This window comes from Monodelphis domestica, chromosome 3, assembly GCF_027887165.1.
Source record: "Monodelphis domestica isolate mMonDom1 chromosome 3, mMonDom1.pri, whole genome shotgun sequence".
In the NCBI taxonomy this organism is placed as follows: domain Eukaryota; kingdom Metazoa; phylum Chordata; class Mammalia; order Didelphimorphia; family Didelphidae; genus Monodelphis; species Monodelphis domestica.
In genome coordinates, this window is record NC_077229.1 from 150,681,177 (window position 1) to 150,701,675 (window position 20,499).

Consider the following 20,499-nt stretch of genomic DNA (forward strand, 5'->3'; position numbering starts at 1 on the left):
CGAATAAGATCAGGAGTGAAACAAGGATTCCCCTTATCACCTTTGTTATTCAATATTGTACTAGAAACACTACCAGTAGCAATTAGAGAAGAAAGATAAATTGAGGGTATTAAAATTCACAATGAGGAGACCAAGCTATCACTCTTTGCAGATGACATGATAGTCTACCTAATGAATCCTAGAAAATCAACTAAAAAGCTAGTGGAAATAATCAACAACCTTAGCAAAGTTGCAGGATAACAAATAAACCCACATAAGTCATAAGCATTTCTATATCTCTCCAACATATCTCAGCTGCAGAAATTAGAGAAATTCCATTCTAAATCTCCTTAAACAATATAAAATACATAGGAATCTATCTGCTGAGACAAAAACAGGAACTATAGGAACACAACTACAAAACACTTTCCACATAACTAAAACTAGATTTGAGAAATTAGAAAAAACATTAACTGCTCATTGGTAGGACGAGCTAATGTAATAAAAATGACCATCTACCCAAACACATCTATCTATTTAGTGCCATACCCATTGAACTTCCAAAAACCTTTTTACCAAACTAGAAAAAACCATGGCAAAGTTCATTTGGAAGAACAAAAGATCAAGGATATCCAGGGAAATAATGAAAAAAAATACAAAGGAAAGTGCCCTTGCAGTCCCAGATCTCAAACTTTATTATAAAGCAGTGGTCATGAAAACAATTTGGTACTGACTAAGAGACAGAAAGGAAGATAAGTGGAATGGAATTGTGGTAAGTGACCTCAGCAAGATAGTCTATGACACACCCAGAGACCCCAGCTTTTGGGACAAAACCCACTATTTGATAAAAACTGCTGGGAAAATTGGAAGACAGTGTGGGAGAGATTAGGTTTGGATCAACACCTCACATCCTACACCAAGATAAACTCAGAATGGGTGAATGACTTGAACATAAAGAAGGAAACTATAAGTAAATTAGGTGAAGACAGAATTCATTTTATAATACATATGATTGCATACTGTTCATCCATTAAATGTGATATAGGAATAATTATTTCTAATTGTAAGAATAGATTTTTATAAGACTTGCAAGGAATAGATATGAACAATGAACTTGGTAAAATTTTTGAACATCTATATTTGAGTAATCTTAAAAATAGTAGTATTTCTGTCTAGCAAAATGCTTCTGTTCACTTCAGTTCAATAAAAAATGATTTATTAAACACTTACAATGTACCAGGAATATTAAATGTAGGAGATACAGAGATAAAAGTAGATATGAGGATAAAAGTAGAACTATCCTTCTCATAAGATTCTTATTGAACCAGGAGTAGCTGTTTAAATTCTTTTACTGACATATATTGTCATTGTTACTGTCATACTGGCAAGTAAACAATCTCTCTGATTATCAGTTGTTGTTTTTTTAAAATGTGAAATGGATGTGACATTACCAAATAGAGCTGTGATGGGGATCAAATACCACTTAGAAATGCACTTTGTGAACAATAAGCAACTATGTAAGTGTGAATGAATATTACTGCAGTGAGGAGAGATGGAAACAAAATAAATATTTTCAATGCCATTCAGAAATTATGTAGTTGGTGAAGTATTCAAATATTCACCTGTTTTGGCTAGATGGAAAATGAGTCAGTCAATATTTATTGAATATCTGTTGTATACATTACCAAATGAGATTTATCTTGAAGAACTGAGAGATATGAGAGGAACCAAAGGCATCATACCTATAGTTTTGTACAATTAACATAATAGGTATAAGTATGACATCCACACTGATGTTAGTAATTCAGGCATTACTTTTCTATTCACTAAATCATTTTCTGCTTGTTTTTATTAAATTTTATTTATAATATTTTTCCATGATTACATGATTCATAATCCTCCTTCCTCTATTTTCTCCCCATCTCCCCCCATCAAAAAAAGCAGTTCCACTGGGTTATACATGTATCATTGTTCAAAACATATTTCTATGTTATTCATAGAGTGATATTTTAAAATCAAAACCATAATCATATCCCTATAGCATTATGTTATCGAACACATATCTTTCTAATGCATTCCTGGTTCCAAAGTTGTTTCTCTGGATGTGGATAGCATTCTTTCTCACATTACTGCTCCTAGAAAAATCGATTACATTTGATTGTGCCACAAAGTATCAGCCTCTGTGTAAAATATTGTTCTGGTTCTGCTCTTATCGCTCTGCATCAATTCCTGGAGGTCATTCCAGTTCACATTGAATTCCTCCAGTTCATTTTTCTTTTTAGCACAATATTATTCCATCACCATCAAATACCACCAATTTCTTCAGCCATTCCCCAATCAAAGACTTCCCCTCACTTATCAATTTTTTTTATTTTTGCCACCACAAAGAGCACAGTTATGAATATTTTAGTATAAGTCTTTTTCCTTATTATCTCTTTTAGGTACAGACCCAACAGTGGTATGGCTGGGTCAAAGGGCAAGTATTCCTTTAAAGTCCTTTGGGCATAATTCCAAATTGCCCTCCAGAATGGTTGAACCAAGTCACAATCCCATCAGCTGTGTATTAGTTTCCCAATTTTGCCATATCCCCTTCAACCTTCATCACTTTCCTTTGCTGTTATATTGGCCAATATGTTAGGTTTGATATGGTACCTCACAGTTGTTTAAACTTGCATTTCTCTAATCAGGAGGGTTTTAGAATACTTTTTAATGTGCTTATTGATAGTTTTAATTTCTTCATGTGAAAACTGCCTATTTTTGTCACTTGACCATTTACCAATTGGGGAATGCCTTCATTTTTTTGGAAATTTGACTTAGCTCCTTATATATATGGAACATTAAACTGTTATTAGAGAGTTTTGCTATAAAAATGCTCTCCCAGTTTGTTACTTTCCTTCTAATTTTGGTTGCATTACTTTTATTTGTATAAAACCTATTTAATTTGATATAATCAAATTCATTCATTTTATATTTTGCAATATTCGTTATCTTTTGCTACATTTAAATTCATTCCTTCTCCATAGATATGACAGGTATACTAATCTATGTTCATCTAATTTATTTATGATTTCACTTTTTATATTTAAATCATTTGATTATTTTGAATTTATCTTGGTATGGGCTGTAAAATGTTAATTTAAACCTAATCTCTCCCATACTGTTTTTCAATTTCCCCAATAGTTTTTGTCAAGTAATGGGTTCTTGTCCCAAAAGTTTGGATCTTGGGTTTATTCAACACTAGGTTGCTAAGGACATTTACCCCACTCTATTTCATTGATCTACACTTTTGTTTCTTAGCCAGTACATATTGTTTTGATGACCACTGTTTTATAGTACAGTTTAAGATCTGGTACTGCTAGGCCCCCATCCTGAACATTTTTTTTCATTATTTCTCTGTATATTCTTGATTTTTTGTTCTTCCAGATGAACTTTGCTATAATTTTTTCTAATTCTATAAAAAAGGTTTTTAGGTAGTTTGATAGGTATGGCAGTCACTAAGTAGATTAATTTGTGTGGGATTGTCATTTTTATTATATTAGCTTGTCCTATCCTGGAGCAATTAATGTTTTTCCAAATGTTTAGATCTAGTTTTAATTTTGTTGAAAGTGTTTTGTAGTTGTGTTCATTTAATTACTGTATTTGTCTTGGCAGATTGATTCCTAAATATTTTATATTATCTAGAGATATTGTAAATGGAGTTTCACTTTCTAACTCCTGCTGCTGAGATTTGTTGGAAATATAAAGAAATGCTGATGATTTATGTGGGTTTATTTTATGCCCTCCAACTTTACTAAAGTTGTTAATTATTTCCATTAGCCTTTTAGTTGATTTTCTGGGGTTAAGTATACCATCGTATCATCTGCTAAAAGTGATATTTTATTCTACTCATTTCCTATATAATCCCTTCATTTTGTTTTTTTTCTCCTCTAATTGCTACTACTAGCATTTCTAGTACAATATTGAATAAAAGAGGTGATAATGGGCATCCTTGTTTCACTCCTGATCTTATTGGGAAGACTTTTAACTTGTTCCCACTGCAGTTGATAATTTCTGATGCTTTTCAAAATATACTGTTTATTATTTTGAGAAATTACCCTTCTAATCCTAAACTTTCTAATATTCCCAATAGGAATAGATGTTGTATATTGTCAAAGGCTTTTTCTGCATCTATTGAGATAACTATGTGATTTTGGTTGGTGTGCTTGTTAATATGGTCAATTATATGAATGGTTTCCCTAATATGAAACCATCTTTGCATTCTTTGTATACATCCCACCTGATTATAATGGATAATCCTTGTCATTACTAGAGTCTTTTTGCTAGTATTCTATTTAAGATTTTTGCATCTATATTCATTAAGGAGATTTGTCTGTAGTTTTCTTTCTCAGTTTTTGGTCAGCCTGCCTTTGAAATCAGTATCATATTTGTGCCATAAAAGGAATTTGGTAAAACTCCTTCTTTGCTTATTTTGTCAAATTTTTTTATAATATTTGGATTAGTTGTTATTTAGATGTGAGATAGAATTCACTTGTGAATTCATATGACCCTGGGGATTTTTCCTTAGGGAGTTCCTTGAAGGCTTGTTCAATTTCTTTTTCTGAGATGGGATTGTTTAAAAACATCATTTCTTCTTTTGTTAATCTGGGCAATTTACATTTTTGTAAGTATTCACCCATTTCACCTAGATTATCATATTTATTGCCATTTCATTGAGCAAATAAGTTCTTAATGATTGCCTTGATTTCCTCTTCATTAGAGGTGAGATTGCCCTTTTATCTTTGATACTGGTAATTAGATTTTCTTGTGTCTTATTTTTATTAGATTTACTAGTACTTTATCTATTTTTTTAAAGTACCAGCTCCTAGTCTTATTTATTAGTTCAATAGTTCTTTTAGTTAAAATTTGATTACTTTCTCATTTAATTTTTAGGATTTCAAGTTTAGTTTTATCTGGTGATTTTGATTTGTTCTTTTCCTAATTTTTTAAATTATAAGTCCAATTCATTGATCTCCACATTCTCTATTTCTTGGTATAAGCACTCAGTGATATTTTCCATAGACTATTGCTTTGGTTGTATCCCATAGGTGTTGGTATGATGTCTCCTCATTATCATTTTTTTAATGAACTTTAAAATTGTTTCTAGGATTTCTTCTTTGATCCATATGTTCTGAAGAATTATTTACAATTACTTTTAAATTTTCCTTTCCATGGGCTCTTGTTAATTACAATGTTTACTGCATTGTGATCTGAAAAAGTGGAACTTATCATTTAGGCTTTTCTGTATTTGTTTGCAATATTTCCATGCCCTAGAACATGGTTGATCTTTGTATATGTTCCATGTTCTGCTGAGAAGAAGATATGTTCCTCTTTATTCCTGTTCAATTTTCTCCAGGTATCTATTAACTCTAATTTTTCTAGCATTTAATTTACTACCCTTACTTCTTTTTTTTTTATTTTAAACATTATTATTATTTGGTCAATTTTAAACATTATTCATTGAATTCAAAAATCATTTTCTTTTCCTCCTTCCCCTCTCTCCACTCTTCCCATAGCTGAACACATGATTCCACTGGGTATCACATGTGACCTTGATCTGAACCCATTTTCATGTTGTTGGTATTTTCATTAGGGTATTCATTTAGAGTCTCTCCTCAGTCATGTCCCCTCAACCGCTGTAGTCAAGCAATTCCTTTTCCTCAGTGTTTTTACTCCCTCAATTTGTCCTATGCTTGTGGCTAGTTTTTCTTCTAGATCCCTGCAGAATGTTCAGGGACATTGTATTGACACTAATGGAGAAGTCCATTACATTCAATTGTACCACAGTATTTCAGTCTCTGTGTACAATGTTTTCCTGGTTCTGCTCCTTTCTCTCTGCATCACTTCCTGGAGATTGTTCCAGTCTCCATGGAATTCCTCCAATTTATTATTCCTTTTAGCACAATAGTATTCCATAACCAACATATACCACAATTTATTCAGCCATTCCCCAATTGAAGGACATCCCTTCATTTTCCAATTTTTTGCCACCACAAAGAATGCCGCTATGAATATTCTTGTACAAGTCTTTTTCCTTATTATCTCTTTGGGGTACAAACCCAGCAGTGCTATGGCTAGATCAAAGGGCAAACAGTCTTTTATCGCCCATTAGGCATAGTTCCAAATTGCCCTCCAGAATGTTTGGATCAATTCACAACTCCCCCAGCAATGAATTGAAGTCCCAACTTTGCCACATCCCCTCCTGCATTCATTACTTTCCATAGCTGTCATGTTAGCCAATATGCTAGGTGTGAGGTGATACCTCAGAGTTATTTTGATTTGCATCTCTCTGATTATAAGAGATGTAGAACACTTTTTCATTTGCTTATTAATAGTTTTGATTTCTTTGGCTGAGAACTGCCTGTTCATGTCCCTTGCCCATTTATCAATTGGAGAATGGCTTGTTTTTTGGTACAATTGATTTAGCTCTTTGTAAATTTGGGTAATTAGACCTTTGTCAGAGGTTTTTTTATAAATATTGTTTCCCAGTTTGTTATTTCCCTTCTGATTTTGGTTACATTGGTTTTGTTTGTACAGAAACATTTTAATTTGATGTAACCGAAATTATTTATTTTACATTTTGTGACTCTATGTCTTGCTTGGTTTTAAAGCCTTTCCCCTCCCAATAGTCTGACATGTATATTATTCTGTGTTCACCTAATTTGCTTATAGTTTACTTCTTTATGTTCAAGTCATTCACCCATTCTGGGTTCATCTTGGTGTAGGGTATGAGGTGTTGATCCAAATCTAATCTCTCCCACAATGTCTTCCAGTTTACCAGCAGTTTTTGTCAAATAGTGGGTTTTTGTCCCAGAAGCTGGGGTCTTTGTGTTTGTCAGATACTGTCTTGCTAAGGTCACTTACCCAAATTTTATTCCACTGATCCTCCTTTCTGTCTCTTAGCCAGTACCAAATTGTTTTCATGACCACTGCTTTATAATAGAGTTTGAGATCTGGGACTGCAAGGCCTCCTTCCTTTGTATTTTTTTCATTAATTCCCTGGATATCCTTGATCCTTTGTTCTTCCAAATGAAATTTGTTATGGTTTTTTCCAAATCAGTAAAAAAAATAAATTGGAAGTTCAATGTGTATGGCACCAAATAGATAAATAAGTTTAGGTAAGATGGTCATTTTTATTATATTGACTCATCCTACCCATGAGCAGTTAATGTTTTTCCAATTGCTCAGGTCTAGTTTTAGTTGTGTGAAGAGTGTTTTGTAGTTGTGTTCATATAGTCTGGTATGCCACAATCATCAGCCCATATGCCCCAACACTGACCAGCACAGAGGAGACCATCGAGCAGCTCTACTCTGATCTGAGTGCCATCCTGCACTCAGTGCCCATTAATGACAAGCTGATACTACTGGGAGACTTCAATGCCCGCGTTGCCCAGGAACATGAAAGATGGAAAGGAGTGCTCCACAAACATGGTGTGGGCAAAATGAACAACAACGGCCTACTGCTACTCAGCAAATGCTCAGAGTTCAAACTCACCATCAAGAACACTGTGTTCAGAATGGCCAACAAATATAAAACAACATGGATGCACCCAAGATCAAAACAGTGGCATCTCATTGACTACATCATTGTATGCCGGTGAGACATCCAGGGTGTAAAGATCACCAGAGCCATGAGAGGAGCTGAATGCTGGACAAACCACCTATTGGTTAAAGTGACTCTTCAAATGCGCATTGTGCCTTGCCATCCAAAATGCGCCCAGACAATTCACGCATTTTACAACGTGAGTCGTCATAGAGATCCATCTTATTTGCAAACATTCCAGTCCTGCCTGGACAACAAGCTGTCTGCCAAGGGACCACTCACTGGAAGCTCAACTGAGAAATGGAACCAGTTCAAAGATGCAGTGAAGGAAACATCAAAGGCAGCCCTAGACGCAAAACAACGCAACCACCAGTACTGGTTTGACTAGAACAACACTGCTATTGAAGACCTATTGAGCAAGAACAAAGCCTTTATGGAGTGGCAAAATAACCCAAACTGTGCTCCTAAAAAAGACAGATTGAAGTCTCTCCAAGCCACGGCGCAGCGTGAGATCAGGAAGATGCAAGACTTATGGTGGGAAAAAAAGGCAGAAGAAATCCAGCAGTTTGCTGATATGAAAAACTACAAACAATTTTTCAGTGCCCTCAAGACTGTCTAAGGGCCATCAAAACCCACCACCACTCCCTTGCTATCCTCTGACGGTGACACTCTCATAAAAGATAAAAAAAGGCATCAGCAACAGGTGGAAAGAACACTTCAGTCAGCTTCTCAACCAACCCTCTTCAGTCGACCAAAGCGCCCTTGACCAGATCCCCCAAAACCACTCCATTGAACAACTTGAAGTCCCTCCTTCAATAGAGGAAGTCCAAAAAGCCATTAAACAAATGAGTGCAGGCAAGGCATCCTGTAAAGACTGGATCCCAACCGAGGTGTACAAGGCCTTAAATGGAAAGGTGCTCCAGGCATTCCACATAGTGCTGACCAGCATATGGGAAGAGGAAGACATGCCCCCAGAACTCAGAGATGCCTCCATCATAGCCCTATACAAGAACAAAGGCTCACGAGCAGCCTATGACAACTACAGAGGCATCTCACTACTCTCCACTGCTGGAAAGATCCTCGCCCGTGTTATACTCAACAGACTCCTGTCATCTGTTTCAGCGCAGAATCGGCCTGAATCACAATGTGGCTTCTGACCAGATCACAGCACCATCGACATGGTCTTCACAGTGAGGCAAATGCAGGAAAAATGCCTTGAGCAGAACCTGAGTCTCTACATTGTCTTCATAGACCTAACAAAGGCTTTTGACACAGTGAACAGGGACACATTGTGGGTGATCCTCAGCAAGCTTGGTTGCCCAGCAAAATTTGTCAAACTGATCCAGCTCTTTCATGTCGACATGACAAGGGAAGTCCTATCTGGTGGAGAGACTTCCAATCTCTTCAACATCTCCAATGGCATGAAACAAGGCTGTATCCTCGCTCCGGTACTATTCAACCTATTTTTCACCCAAGTATTACGACATGTTGTGATGGATCTAGACCGGGGCATCTACATCAAATACCAACTGGATGGCTCATTATTCAACCTTTGGCACCTGACTGCAAAAACAAAGACAACAGAGAGACTCATCCTGGAAGCTCTCTTTGCAGATGACTGTGCTCTCATGGCCCACCAAGAAAATCATCTCCAAACCATTGTGGACAGGTTCTCCACCACCACAAAACTGTTTGGCCTATCAGCCTCAGCAAAACAGAGGTGCTGTTCCAACCTGCACCAGGGAGGCCAACTGACCAGCCGTGCATTACAATCAACAGCACGCAGCTTTCTAACGTCAACACTTTCAAGTACCTGGGCAGCACCATCGCCAACAACGGGCCCCTAGACCATGAGATTAATGCCAGGATTCAAAAGGCCAGCCAGGCCCCCGGGTGGCTGCGCTGCAAAGTCCTCCAACACAGCGGTGTAAGCACTGCGATGAAGTTCAAAGTGTACAACGCAGTGGTCCTCAGCTCACTCCTGTACGGTTGTGAAACATGGACACTGTACCAGAAGCACATGAAGCAGCTGGAGCAATTCCACCAACGCTCCCTCTGTTCAATCATGAGGATCCGATGGCAGGACCAAATCACCAACCAGGAAGTCCTCGACAGAGCCAACTCCACCAGCATCGAAGTCATGGTCCTCAAAACCCAGCTACGATGGTCTAGACACGTCATCCGCATGGACCCACAGTGAATACCAAGACAGGTATTCTACGGTGAACTGTCAGCTGGACTTAGGAAACAAGACCATCCAAAGAAAAGATTCAAGGATCAGCTAAAGTCAAAGTTGAAGTGGGCTGGCATTACACCAAAGCAACTAGAACTCGCTGACTTTGACAGAAGCAGCTACCGAAACCACCATTAACCATGCCGCCACCACCATTGAAGATGAGCAACATCTACATCTTGCCACTGAGCGTGAACGCCGACACCAGGCCACAACTGCACCTCCTGTAACAACTGGCGTCCCAGGCCCCATGTGCCACAAACTCTGCGCCTCAGCCTTTGGACTCCAAAGCGACATGAGGGTACACCGTAGATGAAACTGCACAAAGACAATAGTCATTCTCGATCACCGAGAGACTACCACTACATATAGTTCCTGTGTTTGTCTCGGGAGATATATTCCTAAGTATTTTATATTGCCTAGAGTGATTTTGCATGAAATTTCTCTTTCTAATTCCTGCTGCTGAGATGTGCTGGAAATATATGCAAATGCTGATGACTTATGTGGATTTATTTTGTATCCTGCAACTTTGCTAAAGTTGTTGATTATTTCCACTAGCTTTTTGGACAATTCTCTAGGATTCTTTAATCATATCATATCATATCATCCGCAAAGAGCAATATCTTGGTCTCCTCCTTGCCTATTTTGATGCCTGTTTTTGTTTTACAGTAAAACTGATACTGTTTTACATTTTATTAAATTTTCATATATATTTCTTCTGTCCTTGTCTCTATCAGTGTGGTTATAAGCAATAGGCCTTTTTGATTTGTTTGTTTGGAATTCCAGATGCCTTTGTATTCTATTTCATTCTAATCTAGGAATCCCTAGAAGAGGATTAGACCACTATTTTTTAGTACTGCAACTAAAATTGCAAAGGTTGGTTAGCTTTATTTTTTTACTGTGTTTCTCCATATTTTGCCAAGATTCCCCAACCCATCATAGCTGAACTACTGTCAAATGCTAACCTCTTCCAATCACTCTTTTTAAAACTACCTTGGAAATGTGCCTGGGGAGATGTGAAGACAAATATTTGAAGGTTATTTGATAAGTTTAGGTTTGTATTCTGTATAATAGCTATTTTCTAATTATACCTGTTAGCTGAAATTGTGTAAAAATGCATGTGATTCCTGGAGTTATTATTGCTACAGATAATTATAACAAATTGCACAAGACTATAATTGAAAAGGATGGTACAATTTCATTTATAAAAGTATATCTGGATTGGTCTGTTTATCATTTTATATGACCGAGAATGTCTTCTCTCTTTATTTAATTTAGCAAATTGTTTTTCCCTACCAGTTGCTATCTTTAAGATTATACAAGGAAGTAAATCAGTTCTTAATTGTAAGCAATTTAACAACCAAAAGAAAACAATTATTCTCTTATTATTAGACTTACCTAATCAGTTGCCACAGTCATTCACACCCTAAGAATGAGTCAGGGAATTTGGAAAGTGCAGTGACTCACTCTGTTCATTTATTACCTATAGAAGGAGGACAAAGAGAATGTAATAGTGATTTCACTAATAAAGGGAACTTTTAGTTGAAGTTATTCTTTCTACTAATGCAAGTGAGCAACATCTCTGAAATTTAAAATCTTGGAGAGTAACCTAGAGCAAGGAGAAAGTAAAACAAAACAAAACAAAACAAACTTACCGGGGGTCAAACAACCAGTACCTGTCATAGTTTAGGCCTTACTTCAGGTTTTCCTGGATGCAAAACCAGTTCTCTAGCAAATATTTTCTACTGCCAAAGGTAGATGTAGTATAGTCATTTCAAAAATTTCTTTCTTAAGTACTAGAAGGACGGCTATACCCTAAAAGGACAGTTATTCTTCCCTAATTCATCCAAAAGTCCCAGTTTCTTCTTAGGAGGAATTAATATAATGGCAGTACTGTAGTGATTTTATTTAAAAGTGGAGAATTCACTGAATTTAGGGTTAGGGTCTGACTGTTTCACTTTTTTTGTCAAAATTTGTTTAAATAAGTAAATGCTATATCAGTTAGATCTTGATGTTTGCCATCTACAAACATAGTAGAGGAAATTTTTTGGGGGGGCACCATATATCTAATATCCCATATTAATTTTAACATCAAACACTCTTATAAAATATGAGATGATGACAGTAATGAATTGGAACCAACTGCCATTAGTTCTTCTAGCACAGAGATGCTAATTGAAAAACTAATTTCCAGGATCAAGAGATGAGATAGGGATCATGTTAAATGGCAGAAAATCCATCAAGCACCTATTATGGAGTAGCTGATATTTTTGAAGCTTTTTAAAATTAAGTTTATTTATTTAATTAATTTGGAATATTTTTCCATGGTTCCATGGTTCATGTTCTTTCCCTACCCTCCTGCCACCCCTTCCCATAGCCAGAGCATAATTCCACTGTGTTTTACATTTATCATTGGTCAAGACCTATATCCATACCATTACTTTTTCCAATACAGTGATCGTTTAAAGCCTATATCCTAAAACATATCCCCATAAAACCATGTGATAAAGCAGTTGTTTTTCTTCTGTTTTCTACTCCCACCCTTCTTCCTTTTTTTTTTTAATTTGGTCAATTTCGAACATTATTCCCTGGTCACAAAAATCATTTTGTATTCCTCCCTCCCTTGCCCCCTCCTCTCCTCTCCCGTAGCCTATGCACAATGCCACTGGATATTACATGTGTCTTTGATCAGAATCCATTTCCGTATTGTTGGTATTTGCACTAGGATGTTCATTCAGAGTCTACATCCCAAATTGTATCCCACTCAACCCATGCAATCAAGCAGTTGTTTTTTTCTTTGGTGTTTTTCCTCCCACAGTTTTTCCTCTGAATGTGGATACTGTTCTTTCTCATACATCCCTCTGGGTTGTTAAGATGACTGCATTGCCACTAATGTAGAAGTCCATTACATTCGGTTATACCACAGTGTATCAGTCTCTGTGTACAATGTTCTCCTGGCTCTGCTACTTATGCTCTGCATCACTTCCTGGAGGTTGTTCCAGTTCCAAAGGAATAACTCCATTTTATTATTCCTTTCAGAACAATACTATTCCAACATCAATATATACCACAATTTGTTCATCCATTCCCCAATTGAAGAGCATCCCTTCATTTTCCAATTTTTTGCCACCACAAAGAACGCCGCTATGAATATTCTTGAACATGTATTTTTCCTTCTTATCTCTTTGGGATACAAACCCAGCAATGCTATGACTAGATCACAGGGCAGACAGTCTTTAAGCACCCTTTGGGCATAGTTCCAAATTGCCCTCCAGAATGGTTCGATCAATTCACAACTCCACCAGCAATGAATTGAAGTCCCAACTTTGCCACATCCCCTCCTGCATTCATTACTTTCCATAGGTGTCATGTTAGCCAATATGCTAGGTGTGAGGTGATACCTCAGAGTTATTTTGATTTGCATCTCTCTGATTATCAGAGATTTAGAGCATTTTTTCATGTACTTATTAATGGTTTTGATTTCTTTGGATGAAAATTGCCTATTCATGTCCCTTGCCCATTTATCAATTGGAGAATGGCTTGATTTTTGGTACAATTAATTTAGCTCTTTATAAATTTGAGTAATTAGACCTTAGTCAGAGGTTTTCATTATGAAGATTATTTCCCAGCTTGTTATTTCCCTTCTGATTTTGGTTACATTGGTTTTGTTTGTACAGAAACATTTTAATTTGATGTAATCAAAATTATTTATTTTACATTTTGTGACTCTTTCTAAGTCTTGCTTGGTTTTAAAATCTTTCCCTGCCCAAAGGTCTAACATTTATACTATTCTGTGTTCACATGATTTACTTATAGTTTCCTTATTTATGTTCAAGTCATTCACCCATTCTGAGTTTATCTTGGTGTAGGATGTGAGGTACTGATCCAAGCCTAATCTCCCCCACAATGTCTTCCAAGTTTCCCAGCAAATTTTATCAACTAGTGGATTTTTGCCCCAAAAGCTGGGATTTTTGGTCTTGTCATAGACTGTATTATTAAGGTCACTTACCCCAAATCCATTCGACTGATCCTCTTTTTTATCTCTTAACCAGTATCAAATTATTTTGATGACCACTGCTTTATAGTATAGTTTGAGGTCTGGTACTGCAAAGCCACCTTCTTTTTTTAAATTAATTCCCAGGATATCCTTGATCTTTTGTTCTTTCAAATGAACTTTGTTATGTTTTCTTTCTACTTCAGTAAAAAAGTTTTATGGAAGTTCAATGGGTATGGCACTAAATAAATAAATAATTTTGGGTAGGATGGTCATTTTAATTATGTTAACTCATCCTACCCGTGATCAGTTAATGTTTTTCAAATTGCTCAGATCTAGTTTTAGTTGTGTGGAAAGTTTTTTGTAGTTTTGTTCATGTGGTCCCTGTGTTTATCTCAGCAGATACATTCCTAAATATTTTATATTGTCAAGGTGGTTTTGAATGGAATTTCTCTTTCTAATTCCTGCTGCTGAGATGTGTTGGAAATATATAGAAATGCTGATGACTTATGTGGGTTTATTTTGTATCCTGCAACTTTGCTAAAGTTGTTGATTGTTTCGACTAGCTTTTTGGATGATTCTCTAGGATTCTTTAAGCCGATCATCATATCATCCACAAAGAGTGATAACTTGGTCTCTTCATTGCCAATTTTAACACTTTCAATTTCCTTTTCTTCTCTAATTGCTACTGGTAGTGTACAATGTTGAATAATAAAGGTGATGAGGGGCATCCTTGTTTCACTCTTGAACTTGTTGGGAATGCATCTGGTTTATCCCCATTGCAGATGATGTTGGCTGATGGTTTTAGATAGCTACTGTTTATTATTTTTATGACATACCCTTCTATTCCTATACTTTCTAGTGTTTTCAATATGAATGAGTGTTGTATTTTGTCAAAGGCTTTTCCTGCATCTATTGAGATAATCATGTGATTTTGTTGGTTTACTTGTTGATATGGTCAATTGTGTGGATGGTTTTCCTGATATTGAACCATCCTTGCATTCCTGGTATAAATCCTGCCTGATCATAGTGAATAGCCCTCCCGCTCCCTTGCTGGAGTCTTTTTGCTTATATCCTATTTAAGATTTTTGCATCTATGTTCATTAAGGAGATTGGTCTCTAGTTTTCTTCCTCCATTTTGACCTGCCTGGCTTCGGAATCAGTACCATGTTTGTGTCATATGAGGAGTTTGGTAGAACTCCCTCTTTGCTTATTATATCGAATAGTTTGAATAGTATTGCAATTAGCTGTTCTTTCAATGTTTGATAGAATTCACTTGTGAATCCATCAGGCCCTGGGGATTTTTTCTTAGGGAGTTCTTTGATGGCCTGTTCAATTTATTTTTCTGATATGGGATTGTTTAAGAATTATATTTGTTCTTCTGTTAATCTTGGAAGTTTATATTTTTGTAAATATTCATCCATATCACTCACCTAAATTGGCATGTTTATTGCCATATAATTGGGGAAATATTTTTCAATGATTGCTTTAATTTCCTTTTCATTGGAGGTGACATCTCCCTTTACATCTATGATACTGTTAATTTGATTTTCTCCTTTCCTTTTTTTATTAGATTGACCAGTACTTTGTCTATTTTGTTTTTTTCAAAATACCAGATTCTAGTCTTATTTATTAGTTCAATAGTTCTATCACTTTCTATTTTATTAATTTCTCCCTTATTTTTTAGAATCTCTAATTTGATTTTCTTCTGGAGATTTTTAATTAGGTCACTTTCAAAATTTTAAATTTGCATGTCCAAATCATTGATCTCTGCCTTCCCTAATTTGTTAGTATATGAAATCAAGGATATATATTTTCCCTTGATTACTGCTTTGACTGAATCCCATAGATTTTGAAAGAATGTCTCATCATTGTCATTTTCTTCAATGAAATTATTAATTGTTTCTATGATTTGTTCCCTAACCAATTTTGGGGAATCCTATTGTTTAATTTCCAACTAATTTTTTATTTGGCTCTCTATATACACTTACTGATCATTATTTTTATTGCCTTATGATCTGAAAAGGTTCCATTTATTATTTATGCTTTTATGCAGTAGTATGCCATGGTTTTGTGACTTAGTATATGGTCAATCTTTGTGAATGTACTATGTGCTATTGAAAAGAAGGCATATTCCTTTTTGTCTCTATTTATTTTTCTCCATATATCTATTAACTCTAATTTTCCTAAGATTTCATTCACCCCTTTTACCATTTTCATATTTATTTTTTCATTAGATTTATCTAAAATTGATAGTGGTAGCTTCAGGACTCCCACTAGTACAGTTTTACTATCTATTTCCTCCTTCACTTCTACTACTTTTTCTATTAGAAATTTGGTGCTATACCATTTGGTGCAGACATGTTGATTAGTGATATTTCCTCATTGTCTATACTCCCTTTTATCAGGATGTATTTATCTTCTCCATCCCTTTTAATCAGGTTTATTTTTATTTTGACTTTGTCAGATATCATGATGGCAACTCCTGCCTTCTTTCTGTCAGTTGAGGCCAAATAAGTCTTGCACCAACCTTTAATTCTGATCTTGTGAGTTCTACCCGCCTCATGTGTGTTTCTTGTAGACAACATATGGTAGGGTTGGATTCTAATCCACTCTCCTATTTGTCTACATTTTATGGGTGAGTTCATCTCATTCACATTCAAAGTTATGATTTTCAGGTGATTTCACTAGCATTTTGATGTCCTCTCCTAGTTCTGGCCTTTCTTCTTTTGCTATATCATTTTAAACCAGTGGTTTACTTTTAATCAATCCCCATAATTACCTCCTTGATATGCTTCCCTTTCTGGTCCCACCTTTTTTTCCCCTTCTTGTTTTTGTTTTAGGGTTTGTTAAATTCACTCCCCCATCTCCTAGCCTCCCTTTTTGTACTCCCATCACCCTACTCCCCTTAGTTTTACCTTCTCTCTTACCCTGTAGGCTAAGATAGAATTCATGATCCCAATGGTCTAGATGCTTTTTCCTCTCAGAGTTGATTTCACTGAGAGTAAGGTTTAAGTATTATCTATTAGCACTCTCTTCCTTTCCTTCTTATGAGAATACTCTTCCCCTCCCCTTCTCATTTGTATCTTTGTGTGCAAAAGATTGTTCTCTTTATTTCATTTCTTCAAGTATCTCTTGGTACCCTCTTTAATTCCCCTTCCAACATTTTTCTTTTCTTGCATAGCATCTTAAAGCACTTAATGCCCCAATCTTTTTCTATGAGTGATTCTTCTAATTACTATTACAATGAATATAGTTTCTGAGAGTTATAAATAACATTTCCCCATATATTAATATATATATATATATATATATAAGTTGATCTAATTGTAATCCTTAAAGAAGAGAGTTTGAATTAAAAAAAAAACACATTTTCCCCTTTTCCCTCTCGTTTTTTTTTTACCTTTTTCATGTTTCTCTTGATCTTTGTGTTTGGATATCAAACTTTCCACTTAGTTCTGGTCTTTTCTTTATCAATACTTGGAAATATTGTATTTTGTTGAATGCCCATACTTTCCCCTGGAAGTATATAGTCAATTTTGATGGATACGTGATTCTTGGTTGAAGACCCCGTTTCTTTCCTTTCTGAATATTGTGTTCCAGGCCTTGTGGTCCTTTAGTGGGGAAGCTGCCAAGTCTTGTGTGATCCTGATTGGTGCTCCTTGGTATCTGAGTTGTCTCTTTTTGGCTTCTTGTAGACTTTTCTCCTTAATTTGAAAGCTCTGGAATTTGGCAATTGCATTCCTGGGAGTTGTCTTTTGGGGATTTAGCATGGAGGGTGTTCTATGAACTCTTTCAGTGTCTATTTTGACCCCTTGTTCAAGAACATCAGGGCAGTTTTCTTGGATAATTTCTAGTAGTATGGTGTCAAGATGTCTCTTCATTTCTGGCTTTTCACTTAGACCAATGATTCTCAAATTGTCTCTCCTTACTCCGTTTTCCTGATCTGTCACTTTGTCAGTGAGATATTTTATGTTTTCTTCTATTTTTTCAGTCTTTTGATTTTGCTTTATCAATTCTTGCTGTTTTGCAAGATCATTGGTTTCCAGTTGCTCAATTCTGGTCCTTAAGACCTGGTTTTCTGCTTTAACCTTTTGATTTTCAGCTATAATATTTTAGCTTTGTGCTATATTTTTTTTTTCCTTTTTGAACCATTTCCAACTCATCTGGCCAGAAGGTCTCCATCTTTTTGATAAGCTCCTCCAATTTAAATTCTTCCAGAGCTTGTGGACAATTTCCAATTTTTTTAGCAGTTTGTGTTTTTGTTTGGATTTCCTCCTGTATATCCTCTGTATCTTTGCTTTTTCCTCCGTAAAAATTTTCAAGGGTCACTGCCCTTTTTTTTTCCTTCTCTTGGAAGGAATTTGGGACTTCTGTATATAATTAGCCATCACTGTGGAAGATTTATCTTCCCTTTTTAGTCAGAAATCTGAGGGGGCTGGGCAGGTTCTCTGTGTATGGATTTAAGGAGCAAGGATTTTGCCTAAGTTATTCTCTCGAATCTCCTCAGCAGTGCTACCTTCCTGGGAGCACCCACAGTCTGTGTTCTCCCACCTGACAGGGTTTTGGGTGTAACTGCTCTCAGGGGTATGTCCCTGGTGGTCTTAGCTCCCAAGACCTAGAGGTGCCCCTTGCTCACTCTAGAGGTGCCCCTCACTCACTCCAGAGGTGCCTCTCACTCACTCACTGATTCTGGCACATGTTGGCTCTGTGAGCCCAAGGTCTGTACTCCCCTGCCCACCCACTGTGGTTTCAGGTGTAACTGCTCTAATGGGTAGGTTCTTGGTGGTCTTAGTCAGCTCCCAAGACCTAGAGCTTCCCCTTGCTCATTCCAGAGGTACCCATCACTCATTCGCTGATTCTGAAGTGCGCTGGCTCTGACTCTGGCTCCATAGGTAGGGTGGGGGAGGGGAGATCATCTCACATTTGGGTGGGAGGTCTTTCACCCCCTTGTAGTTTGGAAATGCCCAAATCCCATGTACCTTCAATGCTGTGCCCTACTGTAGAGTCCCTTCATTCTCATGAAAGAAATTTTGGGTCTTTTGACATTGTCTATATTGGTGGGTTTGAAGAGAGGAAGCATCCCACATCTAGACTGCCACCATGCTTACCTGCAAGTTCATCCCACAGTTCTTTCTCTGAATGTGAATAGTGTTCTTTTTATTGCATTGCTGCTAGTAGAGAAGTCCATTACTATCAATTATTCCACAGTATATCGATCTCTTTGTAGAATGTTCTCCTGGTTCTGCTCCTCTCACTCTGCATCAATTACTGAATGTCTTTTAAGTTCACATAAAATTCCTCCAGTTCATTATTCCTTTTAGCTGTATAATTAATTTCTGTACCCTGGAACACCAATTCTCAGCATCCCATGTTCCTTCTCATGTTATATGCTGACATATGGAGGAAATAAATTTGGTGTAGGTATTTCTCCTGTTAGACAAATTCTTATCAATTTAAACTGGCAAATGTTGAGCATTTTATAATCCTAGAGAAAGACATGGTGTGAGATAGCTGAGGAATTAAGAGCAGCCTATATCAATCATACACCATTCATATGAAAAGTGGGTCTTGAACCCAGTTTTTAAATCCTTGTGTAATGTTGCTTCTTACATATCTGGAAATAGCTGTAAATTTGTATATGTTGTTCTTCAATAGTTTAGTTGTATCTCATTCTTCATGACCCCTATGACAGTATCATACCCATACCGTGCATGAAATATTCTTGGTAAAGATGCTTTCTTTTTCTAGTATATTACAGCAAACATAAGTTAAGTGACTTATTCAGAGTTACACTACTAGTAAATTATCTGAGGCAGGAGATGAATTTAGTGTTCCTGAATTCAGACATAGTGTTCTATTCACTAAACCAAATTATTTCACATGCAAACAGAGGTTAAGTGAGTTGTTCAGTACCTTAGAAATAGTAAGTATCTAAGGCTGTATTGAATTTAGATCTTCCTGACTCCTGGCCCAATGTTCTATCCACTGAGTCATCAATATGTCTCTACAAATACATATACATACCCATATATGACTGTATACATACATATCCATGGGTGAATATACACATGTATATAGTTGTGAAAATGCCAATTCAACAATTAAGTATTTTTCTGGTTTTTATTGTATGTTGCTATAATTTTTTTATATTTTTCTGATATTTTGCTATCCAGGTTCTCTCTTTCCTTCCCATCCATTCCCATTCCCTAAGAGAACAGATAATGTGATACATGTTGTATGTGCATTATCATACAATATGGATTTCCATATTCATTATATTATGAAAGAAGACACATTCTTACACTAGAGAAAACTTTGTGGAATAAATAAAGTGAAGAATGGCATGATTCGATCTGCATTTAGACTCTATCAGTTCCTTCTTTGGCAGCACAGAGCCTTTTTCATCATGGATCTCTTGAAATTGTCCTAGACCTAGACCCTTGCATTGCTGATGATATGTTCCTCACAGTTGATCATCATACATTATTGCTATTGCTCTATACAACATTCCCCTGGTTCTGCTCACTTCAACATGCATCAGTTCATATAATCCTTTTTATTTTTTTGTGGGTCTTGTTTTGTTTGTCATTTCTTATGACATAATATTATTCCATTACATTCATATACTACAAATTGTTTGGCCATTCCACAATTGATGGGCATCCCTTCAGTTTGCAGTGTTTTTGCCAACACCAAAAAGAGATACTAAAA